Consider the following 19,835-nt stretch of genomic DNA (forward strand, 5'->3'; position numbering starts at 1 on the left):
TGCCTTAGTATTTGTTAAAAACTAGGAAATATAAGTTGCTCGAGAAAGAAAATTTAATTAAATCAATTCCATACATGGAACCAGAAACCCAGAATCCAGAAGTAAAAAGAGCAACCCGTTAGCCACGTATGCCTACATGTGACTGAGTCATTCTGATTCACGCCACTAAAGTGCTGCACTTACAAGGGAAATTTAAAAACAACTCAGAAAAGAACAAACCAAGACTGTCCTGAGCCTGTGGAGCTTGGGAGGTGTGGGGTTTAATTGAACTGCTGGCTCCACACACAGGGCACAGGCTGCAGCTGAGGGAGGGCTTGTGACTAGCCGAGCTAGCAGCAAGCAGTTGAGTGGGGGGAAGTGGGGGTTCTACAACCAAACGTAGGGTGCCAGATGAAGTCACAAACAATTCCACACCAGTTTGGAATTATGATTAATAGAATGGTTATTTATTCAAAGGGGAAAAACTTACAGATTACCGTCCAAGACAACAGCCCCTCTGCGCAAACAGGAAAGGAGTCTAGGAGCCGTAAGTGGAGGCGGAAGCCAGAGAGCGAGTGGAGGATAGCCGCTGCTTTTTTAAAGAGAGAGAGACCACGCCCCCATGGGCTAGTATCTCAGCGGCGATTGGCTGAAGGAGTGGAAGGAGCTCCCGCAGCAGCACACAGTAGTCTCTGAAAACATCAAAGAACCCATACTGGAGAGAAGCCCTATGAATTTAATCAGTGTGGTAAAGCCTTTGTATGTCACAGTAATCTTCAAAGGCATGAAAGAACCCATATTGAAGAGAAACTCTAAGAATATTATTAGTGTGGTAAAACCTTTGTTTGTTGTGGTAATCTACAAATACATAAAAGGACCCATACTGGAAAAAAATCTTATGAATGTAGTTAGTGTGATAAAGCCTTTGCCTATAGCATAGTCATCTTGAAGGTTACTCAATGTCTGTTTTATAGGAATGAATGCTTATAAGAGAAGAACTTTTATTGTGAAAAATTATTTGTTTGAACAGTTGTTTTAATTGTAATTATGTGATGTCATTGTGTGTTTGTGTGGGTATATAAATTTTTCATCCTGGTTTCTGAGAATGTTAGACCCTAGGATCTTCTTGTAACAAGAATTATAGAAAGTTGTCAAAAATTAGACCTTGTTCCTAGGAATGAACATTTCTTAGCTGTCCAACCATGTTTATAGTGCTGTAAATATTTTAAAGCCTATTTGTATCATTTTGAAGTCAAGAAATAGGGATAAACTCACACGAGAGAATAACTCTATTCCTGAAAATGATTGTGTAAAGACGTTAGACATCACAGTTGTCTTCAGCTTCAAGAAAAAAAAAACATGTTTCATTTACTTTTTGTCATAACGTTGAAGGAAGTAAATTACTTACCGTGTTCACTGAAGACTGATAGTAGATCACTTCATTGTGGTTTCTATTTTGAAACATTTGAGGTAGATAGTAAAGTGTACTTCATGTGTGACAAATCCATTTAATAAAGTTTATTTTGTGGTCCTTACATTTATTCTGTGGCTTTTGTTCATCCTCTATTGTGCTTTTATTTATTGATAGATATTTTTCTACTGTAACGTGTAGAATGGTATCTTCATCATCTAAGTGGTCCATTGTTTATTTGAACATCAGGCAGTGTATGATTATACTTTTCAAGTAGGGGTATCTATGAAATGGTGGTAGGTTGTTGTTTCTGGTTTTGTTTTCATATTTCCACAAATTCCCTTGAGATTTTCTTTTTTGTTATTGAGCTTGACATAGATGCCAGTAATTATTCAAGAATACATTTTAATTTATGAACTTCATGTGTCCATGTCCTGAGTACAAGTCTAATTGGAGTTGATGTACTCCCAATATTTGCTATTTTGTCAATACAATTTAGCAATGTTAATGTTAAAATACATATCAGAAGCAGAAGAGAATATAAGAAACATTAATGACCTCATGTGTGTATTCAAAGCAGTATTTTCAATTATCTGGTAGAGATGTAATAAAGTAGACTAATCATCATTCAACTGTGTATCTCATACTGTAGCTTGATGTTTTACATACATATATGTGTGTGTGTTTCTTTAAACTTTTATTAGAATATACACACATAAATATTGAAGTTTCATGCATCTCCCTAGTTAATCAATTGGCATTTCCCCTTGAAGAACTGACTTCTAAGGAAATTACTCTGAGATGCTGGATAATGTAATAACATTAGGATTTATTTTGTAACAAAGATTTATGGTGTTTGTGTAATGTGATTATGGGTTTGTAGGACCAATGCAGATATCTGGAGACCAGAAGACAACTTTGTGGTTTCTACTTTTGGTCCTCTTAATGTGGTGATTAAAGTCAGTTTTCCAGCCTTGCACAACACAGACCTTTCCCACTGAGCTATCTCAGTGGTGCTCAGATAAGATTACTAGTAATATTATAACAGTAAACTATTGTGTTCTTTTCACATTATAAACTTAATTTTATGTAAGGATGAAGGAACACAGGACAACTTGAATAATAAATCCTCTTTGCATAGGAAAATTTTTATCTGACCATACAGTTTTTAAAATTTATTTATACTGGAAGGTTAACATTTGTTTATAAGACTTTCTCAGAAGAACAATTGAATTATAGAGCATAGCCCAAATCATTAAAGTTGATTGCTGCTAAGCCTGATGCTCTGGGTTAGGGTTTATGGTTAGTGTCAGGGTTAGGGTTTAGGTTCAGGGTCAGGTTTAGGGGTTTGAGTTAGGAAATGAGAGGCTGTGGATTCATTCTGAGTTAAGGAAATTCAGGTTTTATCAAGGAAGGCCACTTGGGAAATCTCTTTAGGAACTGATTTCCTGGATGTCTGAGTTCTACTACCAGAACAGATTCAAGACTGCTACCTGAGATGATCAAGATTCACAGTATACTCCAGTCAGGACTTGATTATAATTCTAAATTTTCTTTATGTCCCCATAGATTATTAGTGCTCCCAACCTGCCGGAAGTAGCCTGGAAAACTATGTCCACATTCCCCAAAAATGGTCTATGGATGTTTTTGTTTCCTTAAAAAAAAGAGGGGGAAACACCTTAAGTCATGGTGTGTAGCCACCCTTGTTGCTAACAACTTTGAGCAACTCAAACTCTCTGACTTTCAGACAAGGTGAAAGTAGGCTCACATTTTTGGGCTTCCACAATGATACCATTTTCCTCATAGTTGTAGGTATCCAGTACACTTTCCCTTCACAACTGTAGGTATGGCCTTACTTATAGTCAGGATACTACTTTCTTCATAGCCCTAGGCATCAGGATACTTTCCCTCTACAGCTTTAGTTATAGCCAGACTTCTCAACAGTCAGGATTCTTTTCTCCTCATAGCTGTAGGTGCCCAGTATACTTTCCTTTCACAGCTGTAGCTATGTCCTGACAGAACAATCAGGGTACCTTTCTATTCAGAGATGTAGGCATGCAGGATATCTTTCCTCCACAGCTTCAGGTGTAGCCCAACTTAACAACAGTCAGGGCAGCTTTCCTATCAGCTGTAGATATCCAGAATTGCAGTTGGAAACTGCTCGTTAGTTCTTGGCTGCCTAGACCCAACTAATCACACAGAAAGCATATTAATTACAGCACTGTTTGGCCTCTCAGCTCAGGCTTCCTATTAACTAACTCCTACATCTTTAATGAACCCATTTCTAGTAATCTGTGTATTGCCACAAGGCTGTGGCTAATCTGTTAAAGTTGTGTTCTGGTGTCTTTCTACTTCAGCCGCTACATGGCATCCCTTTGACTCCACCTACTCTATATATCTCTTTCAGCCTGACTAGATTTTTCCCTGCTGTAGGCTGAAGCAACTTCTTTATTAGCCAATGGTAATAAAATATATTCACAGCATACAGAGGGGAAACACACATCACAGGATACCTGTCCTTCACAGCTGTAAGTATAGCCAGACTTCTGATAATCAGGACACCTTACTCCACACAGCTGTAGATATCCAGGATGCCTTCCTTTCTTAGTTGTAGGTTTAGTCTGACTTCCAACAGTCAGAATAACTTTCTCTCCAGATCTGTAACACTTGCACTATGAATTTAAATGATAATGTAGCCCTCTTAGATTTTATTTCTCCTCAATTAAATGAAACACTGATTCAGGTATAAATCTTTATTGAATTAGTTCTTTTTCTGTTGTTGTGATATAATGTCTAGGTCAATTTATAAATTTTAATTTGACCCTTGGTTTCAGAGAAATACAGGATTACCATGAATGTGGCATGGCAACTGGTTGTTGTTGGTGTACAACTTTAATCCCAGCACTCAGAAATAAAGGCAGCTGGATCTCTGAGTTTCTAGTGCTGTAAGTATTTTAAAATCTATTTGTACCATTTTAAAGTTATGAAATAGGGATAAACTCATTCAAGAAAAAAAATTTTCTGAGAAGGATTTTGTAAAGACTTTAGACATCAAAGTTGTCTTCAGCTTCAAGAAAAATAATCATATTTCATCTATTTTTCACGATAGCCTAGAAGGAAGTAAATTACTTACCATGTTCACTGAAAACTGATGGTAGAGATGACTGCATTCTGGTTTCTATTTTGAAACATTTGGGGTAGATATTCAAGTGTGCTACATGTTTAATGAATACATTTAGTGAAGTTTATTTTGTGGTCCTTATATTTCTTCTGTGACTGTTGTTTATCTATTGTGCTTTTACTTAGTGATAGGCATTTTTCTGCTGTAATGTATAGAATGGTATCTCCATCATCAAAGTGGTTCATTGTTTATTCACATATCAGGCAGCATGTGTCACACTTTTTAAGAAAGGTTGTCTATGAAATGGTGGTGGGTTGTTTTTTTTTTTTTGGTTTTGATTTTTCATATTTCCACAAATTCCCAAAATCCCTTGAGATTTTCTTGTTTGTTATTTAGCTTAGCTTAGATGTCAGTAATGATTTAGGAATACATTTGAACTCATGATCCTCATGTGTCCACTTCCTGAGTACAAGTCTAATGGTAGATGATATACTCCAAACATTTGCTATATTGTCAACACAATTTAACAATGTTAATGTTAAAAGGCTTAATAAAAGAATATAGGAAACATTAATGACCTCATATGTGTATTCAAGGCAGCATTTTCCTTTCTCTGGTAGAGATGCAATAAAGTAGGATAACCAACAGTAGGATAACCAACATCTAATTGTATATCTCATACCATAGCTTGATGTTTTATATATATATATATATATATATATATATATATATGTGTGTGTGTGTGTGTGTGTGTGTGTGTGTGTGTATTAGAATATGTAAATTATCTCTCTCTCTCTCTGTGTTCACACACACACATTTATACTCATAAATCTTGATGTTGTATACTTCTCCCTGTCCCCATAGTTAACCATTTGGTATTTCCTCTTGAAGATCTGTCTTCTAAGGAAATTATCCAGAGATACCAGATAATGTAATGGTGCTAGGATTTTTTTGTAACAAAGATTTATGGTGTGTGTGCAATGTGATTATGGGTTTGTAGTACCAATGCAGGTATATGGAGACCAGAAGACAACTTTGTGGTTTATACTTTTGGTCCTCTTAATATGGTGATTAAGCCTTGCAAACCACAGACCTTTCCCACTGAGCCATCTCACTGGTCCTCTTATAAGATTATTAGTAATATTATAACAATAAACTATTGTCTTCATTTTAGATTGTAAACTTAATTTTATACATGGATAAAGAAACATAGGACAACTTGAACAATAAATCCTCTTTGCCCAGGAAAATATTTATAAGATCATACATTTTTGAAAATTTGTTTATCCTGGATACTAAACATTTGTTTATAACACTTTCTCATAACCACAAATGAATTCTAGAGAATCACCTCATCATTAAAATTGGTTGCTGCTAGGCCTGATGCCCTGAGTTCTATCTCTGGGTGACCTGTACCACTTCTACAAATTTTCCTCTTATTTCTAAACTTGGACAATGGCATATACACACTCCTTTATGAGTATATATATATAATTTTTAAAACTGAATAAATTCAGTTGAGGTCAGTTGCAGTCAAATGAATCCCTAGGTTTTATCACTACAACTCACATAGAAGAAGTAGATAACAAACACCTGTACATTGTCCTCTCAGTGCTATATATACATTATGGCACAGGTGTATACACACAAGCACAATTCAAACATTTTTAAATGGATAAAATTAGTAAAGCAAAGAATATAACCCAAATATCGATTACTTATTAAATGGTTTGCACATTTAAATTATAGGATTTCAAGAAATATTACTGTTCATCTAAACAATGATGGTCCCTTTTAAATCTTACTTTATCCCGTCATTCTGTGATTCAGTGACAGGTCATTTAAAAACACATATCTCAGCTGGAATTAGAGGTTCATGGCTGTAATCCCAGCACTTGGGAGACTGTGTTGGGCCAATCTCTGTGTGTTTGAAGCCAGACTGGTTCCCATAGTAAATTCCAGGGCAGCCATGACCATGTGGATACATCCTGCCTCAAAAAGAATTCAAAAAAGAAAAAAAATTATATCTCATTATGGAAATTTTCTTAGTATAATGTCAATGGACTCTGACGGGTTCCAACAAAAGGTTTTGTTATTTTTACTTACATTAACAGAAGTGTGTTAACAATGAAATTAAGGAGTAAAACAGAGAGTCTATTCACAGAGGTATAGAAATCCATTGAATCCTTTGACAATCATCTAGAGGAACTTTCCTCACCTTAAAGTGATTGGAAACAGAAGGAGCACTGCAACTTCTTCATCTTTAGTATTATAATGATATATTTGGGACCTGGATTATTGGCTCTGGCTCTGTAGTACTTCTCTTTGGTATCCAAGTTTGATTCCTAGCACCATCTCAGATTGGTCAGAGCTTCTTGTATTTCTAGGTACTGGAGATATGGTGCATTCTTCTGGCCTCTTAGGGCACCAGATATGCAAATGGTGAAAAGAAAGATAAATATATATGTGATTCCATATTGTAAAAATGTTTTCTTCATGCATATTAAAAAAGAATGAAATTTAATATGGGTGTATACGTTTTGCCATTGAGCATACCAAGTGCATGCCTGGTACCAGCAGTGACCAAAAGATAGTGTCTGATCCCCTGTAACTGGAGGTACAGACAGTTATGAGCTATCTTGTAGGTACTTGGAATCAAAGCCAGGTCTTGATAATGAGCAGCCATTGTTCTAAGTGCTGAGCCTTCTACTCAGCCCCCATGAACATGTCATTAGTAGCAGTAAGATGTGAATGGCTGATCTAAGAATAAGAAAAAAGTGGCTGATGACCCAAAAGAAATAAAAAAGATTGATTGCATCAGAAACTTAGACTTGGTGCTTAAAGAATTTTCTGAGCCCCAAAGTCCATAAAATGAAGGTAAAGTACAAAAATGATTAGGAGGGAAACTGACAATAAAAGTCTTTAAAAGATGGTTGACCATTTACCAAAGCCAAAATATTGAGTTTGTCTCCAATGTGGTAAATAGGCATCAATTGGAACCTATAAGCTCACATGTTAGATGGACCCCAGGTTGAATTTTTACCTCCAGCGAGGGAGAGAAAAGGAACTTGCAGGCATGAAGTCTGACTTATCTGAATGGAAACATATTGTGCTTCCCTGATGCCTACAAAATCTCTAGTTAGGAGTTTTGAATGGTGGTGAGATGACATCCAGGTTGTGGGAGATCCTGAGACTTGAACTGAAGTCACTGTAAGGCTAAGTTAATCAGATACTTACATGGAACAGTGGTTGAAAGAATTGTTAGGGACAGAGCTTTGCAAAAGCCCAGGATCAAATGCCAAAGAGCAGTGCATAGGGTGCACTTAAGTTAGTTGGCACCATCTGTACTCTTTATCCACTCTACTATGATGGTTCAGTCTCCTCCAGGTCTTCCACTATTTACTTTTTTGGCAACTCATGTAACAGTCCATGACAGTATCCTACAGCCCCCATTTTGCAGTCTCCATGGAAGCATAAAGCTCTTCAGTTTCCATCCCATCAATCCCCAAAACTTGTCTGCCTGGCAAGCACAATGATATTCTAAGATACATTTAAATTTCTCCCTTTGGCTAACAACTTTGGAGAACATGACCAAAATCCTGTTTCACCTTTTTAGATTATGTTTTGTGGATTATAATTACATCATCACACCATCACTTTCTTGCCTCTGAGATATTCTAGAAATTAGAAAGATCATGAATTTTGCTTTTTCAAGAGTTGCTGTTTTTTTGTGACCTAGGTTTGGCTTCAGAATATCTGAGCTATGAGGGAAAGGGTTGATTACAGTGGTCAATGATTCTGTAATGGAACACACACACAAGGGACACCATATTTTGGAAGAGGAACAGGAAGTGCTCTGAGAGACTGGAAGAGTTTCTACTAAAATACCAATTTTCCAGACTAGAGCCTTGTGTTCCGCTAGGATTGAATGGCAGAGCAGGGATGTCTGTGCTGGCTTAGTCATTTGATTTCTGCTCATCTAGTAGGGAAACTGCTCCTGTCTTGAGGCTCAGCTGGACATTTCTAGCTATTGAGAGACTCCGGGCAAGCCTAGCATTCAGGAGCACCAGTGGGAAGTAGATTGTGAGCCATGAGGGAGCCAGAGGGATCCAGGAGAGTTGTTTTTCTTCTTCCCTAAATTGTATAGTTGATTTCTACCTCCCACCTTCCTCTGAAGAGGTAGCACTAACTACCATGATGGAATTGGGGCAATGACTGATCCGGTTTGTTTCAGCTTAATTTGGGGCATCAGGTGATAGTATTAAGATACCCTTCCATAGTGCTGAGCAACAACAAATAAAAGAAAACTGAGCCTCCCGCCTGCCATCCCAGCTCCCATCCAGGTACGAATTCCTATATTTCTCCCTTCCCCCTGGAGTCATAAAATTTCCCCAGCTCAGCTGCCTTGCGAGCTGGGCCTCGGCTGTAGGCGCTTCCCAACAGGAGGCAGTTCCTGGGTCTTAAAGGCCTCCCTGAGGACAGGTGGACCAGGTGCCAGCTCAGCGACTTTCCTGACCAGCAGGGGCCCTGACTTCTAGCAGAGGGCCATCGGAGGGGTGAATTTGCTTCGGGCCCCTGGCAGGGTCCTGGTGAGGAGGAGCTCAGGCTTTCCCCAACCCCATAGACTCCCAGGTCACCCTGCAGTGCTGGCTCCCCCCTCCCACCTGCCATCCCAGCTCCCATCCAGGTACAAATTCCTATATTTCTCCCTTCCCCCTGGGGCCATAAAATTTTTCCAGCTCAGCTGCCTTGCTAGCTGGGTCTGCATTGTAAGCACATCCTGAAAAGAGGGAGTGCCTGTGCTTCAATAGCCTGCCTGAGGAAAGGTGGGCATTCTGTCAGTGAAGTCCCTGCCCAAGAAGGGAACCTGACCCGGTACCAGAAGTTCTAATAGAGAGCATTTGAAGTAAGAGATGGGCAGACGCCAAGGCAAGACCTCATCCAACAATCTGAAAAACAACATGAAAACACCAAATCCCAAGGACCCTACAATAGAAGGACTTGAACACCTTAACCCAGAAGAAGTGGAAAAAAGTGCCATTATGAAAGCAATAGAGTCCCTTAAGCAGGATATGAATAACTCCCTTAAAGAATTGGATGAGAAATATAACAAAAAGTTTGAAAAAATGAGTATAGAAATGGATGAGAAATATAACAAAAAGTTTGAAGAAATAAGTAAATCCGTGAATGATACCCTGAGAAACCAAGAAAAAAACAATCAAACAGGTAAAGGAAACAGTTCAAGAATTGAAAATAGAAATGGAGGCAATGAAGAAAACACAAACCGAGAACCAGCTGGATATGGAAAACCTAGGTAAATGAACGGAGACTACAGAATCAAGCATAACCAATAGAATACAAGAGATAGAAGAATCAATCTCAGATTCTGAAGATACCATAGAGAAAATAAATGCTCTGGTCAAAGAAAACAGCAAATCCAACAAATTCTCTTCACAAAACATTCAGGAAATCTGGGACACAATAAAAAAACCAAATCTAAGAATAATAGGGATTGAAGAAGGAGAAGAACTGCAGATCAAAGGCCCAGAAAATATATTCAACAATATTATAGAAGAAAACTTTCCTAATCTAAAGAACGATATTCCTATGAATATACAAGAAGAATATAGAACACTGAATTAGACTGGATCAAAAAAAAATCCCCTCGCCATATAATAGTCAAAACACAAAACATACAGATTAAAGAAAGAATATTAAGAGCTGCAAAGGTAAAAGGTCAAGTAACTTATAAAGGTAAACCTGTCAGGCTTACACCGGACTTCTCTGTGGAAACCATGAAAGCCAGAAGATCCTGGATAGAGGTACTGCAGAAACTAAGAGACCATGGATGCAAACCCAGACTACTATACCCAGCCAAGCAATCATTCACTATCAACGGAGAAAACAAAATATTCCAGGATAAAAATAAATTTAAACAATTCGTAGCCACAAATCCAGCCTTACAGAAAGTAATAGAAGGAAAATCGCAACCCAAGGAATCCAACATTCCCAACACTGCCAGACATTTAGCAACCCTTCACAACCACAACTCAAAGAAGAGAAACACACAAACTCTACTACACACACACACACAAAAATAATAACCGGAATAAACAACCACTGGTCTTTAATATCACTTAATATTAATGGACTCAGTTCACCTATAAAAAGGCGCAGACTAAGAGATTGGATACGAAAACAGGATCCAACATTCTGCTGTTTATAAGAAACACACCTCAACCACAAAGATAGACATCTACTCAGAGTAAAGGGTTGGGAAAAGGTTTTCCAAGCAAATGGACCTAAGAAACAAGCGGGCGTGGCCATTCTAATATCTAACAAAACTGACTTCAAACTAAAATCATTCAGAAGAGATGGAGATGGACATTTTATACTCATAACAGGAACAATTCATCAGGAGGAAGTCTCAATCCTGAATATCTATGCCCCTAATATAAAAGAACCCACTTATGTAAAAGAAAAACTTTTAGAACTCAAGGCAGTCATCAAACCACACACACTAATACTAGGAGACTTCAACACACCTCTCTCACCAATGGACAGGTCAATCAAACAGAAACTCAACAGAGAAATAAGAGAATTACTAGAGGTAATGAATCAAATGAACTTAACAGATATCTATAGAACATTCCACACAAAAAGGAAAGAATATACCTTCTTCTCTGCAGTTCATGGAACCTTCTCGAAAATTGACCACATACTCGGTAACAAAGCAAACTTCCATAGATACAAAAAAATATTAGTAACCACCTGTGTCTTGTCGGATCACCACAGAATAAAGTTAGAATTCAATAACAATTCTAACACCAGAAAGCCTACAAACATGTGGAAGTTGAACAGTCAACTACTGAATCATCCCTGGGTCAAGGAAGAAATAAAGAAAGAAGTTAAAGTCTTCCTTGAATTTAATGAAAATAAAGACACAACATACTCAAATCTATGGGACACAATGAAAGCAGTGCTAAGAGGAAAGTTCATAGCACTAAGTGCCCAATTAAAGAAAACGGAGAAAGCACATATTGGAGACTTAACAGCCCACCTGAAAGCTCTGGAAAAAAAGAAGCAGACTCTCCCAGGAAGAATAGAAGACTGGAAATAATCAAACTGAGGGCTGAAATCAACAAAATAGAAACACAGAAAACAATCCAAAAAATCAACGAAACAAAAAGTTGGTTCTTGGAGAAAATCAACAAGATTGACAAACCCCTAGCCAAACTAATCAAAAGGCAGAGAGAGAACACTCAAATTAATAAGATCAGAAATGAAAAGGGGGACATAACAACAGACATAGAGCAAATTCAGAGAATCATTAGATCTTACTACGAAAGTTTATATGCCACAAAGTTGGAAAATGTACAAGAAATGGATTGGTTTTTAGATAAATACCATTTACCAAAGTTAAATCAAGACCAGGTGAACAATCTAAATAGTCGCGAAGAATTAGAAGTGGTTATCAAAAACCTCCCGACCAAAAAAAGCCCAGGGCCAGATGGTTTCAATGCAGAATTCTACCAGAACTTTCAAGAAGAGCTGATACCTATACTCCTTAAGGTATTTCACAATATAGAAACAGAGGAGTCATTGCCAAACTCTTTTTATGAAGCTACAGTTACCCTGATACCAAAACCACATAAAGACACAATCAAGAACGAGAATTACAGGCCAATCTCACTCATGAAGATCAACGCAAAAATTCTCAACAAAATCCTGGCAAACCGATTCCAAGAACACATTAGAAAAATTATCCATTATGATCAAGTAGGCTTCATCCCAGAGATGCAGGGCTGGTTCAAGATACGCAAATCCATCAATGTAATCCATCATATAAATAAACTGAAAGAAAAAAACCCATATGATCATCTCATTAGATGCTGAAAAAGCATTTGACAAAATCCAACATCCCTTTATGATAAAGGTGTTGGAGAGATTGGGGATACAAGGATCATACCTAAATATAATAAAAGCTATTTACAGCAAGCCGACAGCTAACATCAAACTGAACGGAGAGAAACTCAAAGCCATTCCATTGAAATCAGGAACAAGACAAGGCTATCCACTCTCCCCATACCTCTTCAATATAGTGCTAGAAGTTCTAGCAATAGCAATACGACAACATAAGGGCATCAAGGGGATTCAAATTGGAAAGGAAAAAGTTAAACTCTCGTTTTTTGCAGACGATATGATAGTATACATGAGAGACCCCAAAAACTCTACCAAAGAACTCCTACAGCTGATAAACACCTTTAGTAATGTGGCAGGATACAAGATCAACTCCAAAAAATCAGTTGCCCTCCTATACACAAAGGATAAAGAAGCAGGGAGGGAAATCAGAGAAACTTCACCTTTCACAATAGCCACAAATAGCATAAAATATCTTGGGATAACTCTGACCAAGGAAGTGAAAGACCTATTTGACAAGAACTTTAAGTCTTTGAAGAAAGAAATTGAGGAGGATACCAGGAAATGGAAAGATCTCCCTTGCTCTTGGATTGGGAGGATCAACATAGTAAAAATGGCAATTCTACCAAGAGCAATCTATAGATTCAATGCAATCCCCATCAAAATCCCATCAAACTTCTTCACAGACCTTGAGAGAATAATAATTAATTTTATATGGAAAAACAAAAAACCCAGGATAGCCAAAACAACCTTATATAATAACGGAACGTCTGGAGGTATAACCATCCCTGACTTCAAACTCTATTACAGGGCTACAATATTGAAAACAGCTTGGTACTGGCATAAGAACAGAGAAGTCGACCTATGGAATCAAATAGAAGACCCAGATATTAACCCACAAACCTATGAACATTTGATTTTCGACAAGGGGACTAAAGGTATGCAATGGAAGAAGGAAAGCATCTTTAACAAATGGTGCTGGCATAACTGGATGTCAACCTGTAGAAGAATGAAAGTAGATCCATATCTATCACCATGCACAAAAATCAAGTCAAAACGGATAAAGACCTCAACATTAATCTGACCACTTTGAACCTGATAGAAGAGAAAGTGGGAAGTAGTCTCAAGACATAGGCACAAGAGACCACTTCCTAAGTAGGACCCCAGTAGCACAGACAATAAGAGAATCAATGAATAAATGGGACCTCCTGAAACTGAGAAGCTTCTGTAAAGCAAAGGACACCGTCAGTAAGACAAAAAGGCTACCTTCTGACTGGGAGAAGATCTTCACCAACCCCTCATCAGATAAAGGCCTGATCTCCAAAATATACAAAGAACTCAAGAAACTAGACACTAAAACTCTAATTAACCCAATTAAAAAATGGGGTTCTGATCTGAACAGAGAATTCTCAACAGAAGAACTTTGAATGGCCAAAAGACACTTAAGGTCATGCTCAACATCATTAGTGATCAGGGAAATGCAAATCAAAACAACTATGAGATACCATTTTACACTGGTCAGTTTAGCTAAAGTCAAAAACACCAATGATAGCCTATGCTGGAGAGGATGTGGAGAGAGGGGAACTCTCATCCATTGTTGGTGGGAATGCAAACTTGTGCAGCCACTGTGGAAATCAGTGTGGCGGTTTCTCAGGAAACTTGGAGTCAACCTCCCTCAAGACCCAGCAATTCCACTCTTGGGAATATACCCAAGAGATGTCCTATCATACTACAAAAGCATTTGTTCAACTATGTTCATAGCAGCACTATTTGTAATAGCCAGAACCTGGAAACAACCTAGGTGCCCCTCAATAGAAGAATGGTTAAAGAAGGTGTGGAACATATATACACTAGAGTTTTACTCAGCGGTAAAAAACAATGACATCTTGAATTTTGCATGCAAATGGATGGACATAAAAAACACTTTACTGAGTGAGATAAGCCAGACCCAAAAAGAGGAATATGGTATGTATTCACTCATAAGTGGATTCTAGCCATAATTAAAGGTCTTTGAGCCTATTATTCGAGATCCTAGAGAAGCTAAATAAGAAGCTGAACCTGAAGAAAATCATGTACTTATCCTCCTGGAGATTGGAAATAGACAAGAGTCCCAGGTAACCTCGGGTGCATGGGGGGGTGGGTGGGTGGGAGGGTTGTAGGAAGGGGAGAGGGTTAGAGAGAAGGGAGTAGGGGAGGAATGGGGAAAACTCGGGGGACTGAGATGAGGGGAGGGAGGAAGAATGGATATGGGATCAGGGAAGAATATATCTCAACTAAGGGAGTCATTTTAGGGTTTACAAGAGACTTGATTATATATGGGATCCCAGGTCCAAGGAGAGATCCCCAGATTGTTCTCTGGACAGAGGAGAGGGTGCCTGAACCGGCCTTGGCCTTTAACCATACTGATGAAGATTTTGCTTATCATCATAGATCCTTCATCTGACGATGGATGGCGATACAGACGGAGACCCACATTGGATCACCGGACTGAGCCCCCCATGGTCCAGATGAGGAGCAGAAGGAGGAAGAATATGAAAAAAAACTCAAGACCGTGAGGGGTGCGATCACCCACTGATACAAAGGGACTGATCTAATGAGAATTCACCAAGGCCAGTTGGACTGGGACTGAACGAGCACGTGATCCAACCAGATTTTCTGAATGTGGCTGGATTCTCTGAATGTGGCTGGTCCGGAGCCTTTCTGAAAAGCCATTGACAATGACACTGGGACTTGTTTCCTCTGCATATACTGGATTTTTGGGATCCAGTCTGTGTGGATACTCATCTTACCTGGACCTGGAGGGAGGGGGGAGGAACTTGAACTTCCCACAGGGCTGGAAGCCCTGACTGCTCTTAGGGATGGAGAGGGAGGAGGAGGTGGAGGGGGGAGTGGGAGGGTGTTGGGAGGAGGGGTGGAAATGGAAACTTTCATAATTTAATAAACTTTGAAAAAAAAGAAAACTGGATAGAAACTGTATATGATAATGTAATAAATTAGTCTTTCCTAGGTACAAACTGTTCAACTAAACCTTAGATAAAACACAAGACATTATTCATATCATACATGCCATCACTACTATAACCATGATTTTGGATTTTAATGTAAGTATGTAGTTGATACCAAGAAACAGCAAATACATAACAAAATATCATGGAATTGATGTTTACAGCATCCAGTCCAACACAACTAAGAAATCCCTCTTAAAACTAGGATGCTCCATCTTACTCTAGAGAGTTACACAGGAAGACTCTCTATCCTTTCTATCTGTGAGCATCTCATTTGCTCTTTTCCCTACAGACATGTATACACAAGAGGTAAATAAACATTTACACTTTAGCATCCAAATCTCTAGCAGTCCTGATTAACATACTGCTTGTCTTTGAGGGGTATTTCAGAGGCAGCCCACCTTCAGCTAAATTCTATTTTGTGTGGCTTACTTTATATCACCAATTCTACTCTTCTACATTGTGACTTAGTAGTGTATTACACAGTACATGAGAGCCCATTTACAACTTCCACAAATTAACTCCAAATGGACCTTACACCTAAATGACAAGTGTGAAGTGCAGAACTTCTAGAAAATACTTGAAACTAGGCCTCTCTGACTTTGGCAACCTGTCTAGGCTTTGGGAGGATTCTCTAAGGCCCTGATGTACAGAGCAAGAACAGAGCTCTGTCTCTAATCTCGGGAATACGTTTGGAAGAGCTGGTAAAGATGTGGGGCCAGGGTCTTTGGAAAAGGGTTGTTTAAGATCCTCAGAACCCAAGACTTTTCACAGAATGGTGAAAACTGTGGTTATCAGTTCCAACACCACTGTGGACTTTGTCTATAATGTTCTTGATTTATCCAATGTTCCTCTTCTGCAACATTGTCTGATAACCTCCTTCTGAATTTGTATACTTCCTTTTAAAACTGAACCATTGATTTACATTAGCAAGAGACTTGCTGTTGAATTTGACTTAGATCTCCAGCCAATCTGGGATATGTCTATCTTCAGATTAGCAGCCAGTACTGGGAAAACCGCTGTATCCCTTCTGCTCACCTGGTTCTGACACTCAGACCTCACTAACCAATCAGGACCTCCATCAGTCAAATGGGAGGGTTCTTCCGGGAGCCAGGCTTCTGGTTTAGTGCTTCCTGAAGAAATCACAATCTCTCTCATGCACTGCGCCTTGGGCTCCCTTGTGGGGTAAGAGTTGTCAGCTCAGCAGCTGCACCATGGTGAATGAGTGGTTGATCACAGATTGGAGGAGTGGTGGGACAAGGTGAGTAAGGGGCCAGTTGTAGCATGAGTGCCAGCTTGTTGGGGTTTCTGTCCCACCCGGTACCCCACAACCGGCAACTCCCAAGGAAAATCAACCACACAGAGATCTCTATAAGTTATAAAGCTGATTGGCCCATTAGGTCAGGCTACTTATTAGCTCTTATAACTTATGTTACCCCATTATCCTTATCTTCGTTAGCACATGACTCCGTACCTTTCTCAGCTGGGCAAATTACATGCTGCCTCTTCGGTGGTCTGCACAGGAGTCGCTGAGAGAGCTTCTGCTTCCAGAATACTCCCAGTCTCTTTGCTCCACCCCTACTTCCTGTCTGGCTTTCCTGCCTATACTGCCTGCCTGGCCAATCAGCGTTTTACTAAAATATGATTGACAGAATACAGATAATTCTCCCGCACCAACCAGTGTCCCCAGGAGGTGAGGAGTGGCCAGCCTTGGTGCACAGAGCTGCTCTCCCCACGTGCTGCTCTCCCCACATGCAGCTCTCCCCACATGCAGATGAGTAGCTGTGCTTGGCGAGTGAGGGGAGTGCACGACACCTCCAACTCCTGCTGCAGGGGCTTCTTGGCTCCGTACAACTCTCCCCTACCCCTCAAGCTCACCCTTTTGTCTGTGGGGTCCTTTGACCTCCAAGAGTCCTGCCCCTGTGCTGAGGACAACCTTTCAGACTGGTGATTGAGTGCCATCCCGGGACAGGGCAAAACATCCGGGAAAGGAGCACTGGACTCCTTTAGCTCCTGCTGCAGGGGCTTCTCTGTTCCACACTTCCCTGCCCACTGCTCACCCCGCCCAAGCCTGCCCTTTTGTCCGTGAGGTCCTTGGCTCAGGAACAGGTCCTGCTCCTTCACTGAGGCTACCCACTCAGAGGGGTGAGTGCATACCTGCCAGGCCGAAGGGGAGTGCATGACACCTCCAGCTCCTGCTACAGGGACTTCTTGGCTGTGCACAACTCTCCCCTCCCCCTTGAGTCTGCCCTTTTGTTTGCAGGGTCCTTAGACCTCCAAGAGTCCTGCCCCTATGCTGAGGACAACCTTTCAGACCAGCCAACAGGGTAACAGTTCCTGCGCCTGCACTGAGGAGATCCACCCAGAGTCAGTAACAGCAAAGGTTGGACCACTACACCAAGACTCTCCTGGCTGCATTTGAAGGAAGAGATGGGCAGGCGCCAAAGCAAGAATTCCTCCAACAACCTGAAAGGCAACATGTCATCACCAGAATCCAGGGATCATAAAACAAGAAGAATTGAACGCCTTACTCCAGAAGAAATAGAAGAAATCGACTTTAAACAGAACTATATGAAAATAATAGAGGAACTTAAACAGGAGGTGAAAAACTGCCGTAAAGAAATGGAGATAACAAAAAGGTAGATGAAATGAATAAATCTCTCAAAGATACCCAAGAAAAACAAGAAAACCAAAAAAAGCAATTAAACAGGTAAAGGGAAAAAGTTCAAGACTTGAAAAATGAAATGGAGGTAATGAAGAAAACACAAACCGAGGGAAAGCTGGATATGGAAAATTTGGGTAAATGAATAGGAACTGCAGAGACAAGAATTACCAACAGAATACAAGAGATAGAAGAAAGACTCTCAGACATTGAAGATACTATAGAGGAAACTCAATGATTAAAGAACAAAACAAATCCAACCAATTCTTAACACAAAACATACAGGAAATCTGGGACACCGTGAAAAGACCAAACCTAAGAATAGTAGGGGCAGAAGAAGGAGAAGATTTACAGCTCAAAGGCCCAGAAAATATATTCACCAAAATTATTGAAGAAAACTTTCCCAACCTAAAGAAGGATATTCCTATGAAGGTACAAGAAGCATCCAGAACACCAAATAGACTAGATCAAAAAAAATCCTCTTGCCATATAATAATCAAAACACAAAACATACAGAATAAAGAACAAATATTAAGAGCTGCAAGGGAAAAAGGTCAAGTAACATATAAAGGGAAACCTATCAGAATTACACCTGACTTCTCAATGGAAACATGAAAGCCAGAAGGTCTTGGATAGATGTGCTGCAGAAACTACGAGACCAAGGATGCAAGCTCAGACTACTATATCCAGAAAAGCTTGTATTCACCATCGGTGGAGAAAACAAGATATTCCAGGACAAAAACAGATTTAAACAGTACATAGCCACAAACCCAGCACTATATAGTACAGAAAATACTAGAAGGAAACTCACAAACCAAAGAAGCCAACAACACCCATAATAACACAAGCATCTGACAATCCTCCACCAACACAACTCAAAGAAGGGAAATACACAAACACTACCACCAGGTAAAATAATCAGAGTCAGCAACCACTGGTCATCAATATCACTTAATATCAATGGACTCAACTTAACTATAAAAAGGCACAGGTTAAGAGAATGGATCTGAAATCAGGATCCAACATTCTGCTGCCTACAAGAAGCACACCTCAAACACAAAGACAGACACTACCTCAGAGTAAAGGGTTGGGAAAAGGTTTTCCAATCAAATGGACCAAAGAAACAAGTGGGTGTGGCTATACTAATATCTAAAAAAATTGATTTCAAACTAAAATCAATCAGAAGAGATGGAGATGGACACTTTATACTCATAACAGGAACAGTTCATCAGGAGGAAGTCTCAATCCTGAATATCTACACCCCTACTATAAAAGCACCCACATATGTAACAGAAACATTACTAGAACTCAGAACATACATCAAACCCCACACTCTAATAGTGGGTGATTTCAACACTCCTCTCTCACCAGTGGACAGATCAACCAGACAGAAACTTAACAGAGAAATAAGAGAACTAACAGATGTAATGAACCAAATGGACCTAACAGACATCAATAGAACATTCCACCCAAACAGAAAAGAATATACCTTCCTCTCAGCATCTCATGGAACCTTCTCAAAAATTGATCACATAATTGGTAACAAAGTAAACATTCATAGATATAAAGAAATTGTAGTATTTACCTGTGTACTATTGGATCACCATGGAATTAAGTTAGAATTCAACAACAATTCTACCCCCAGAAAGCCTACAAACTCATGGAAGCTGAATAGTCAACTACTGAACCACCCCTGGGTCAAGGAAGAAATAAAGAGAGAAATTAAAGTCTTCCTTG

This window comes from Myodes glareolus, chromosome 11 (genome assembly GCF_982192425.1).
Source record: "Myodes glareolus chromosome 11, mMyoGla1.1, whole genome shotgun sequence".
In the NCBI taxonomy this organism is placed as follows: domain Eukaryota; kingdom Metazoa; phylum Chordata; class Mammalia; order Rodentia; family Cricetidae; genus Myodes; species Myodes glareolus.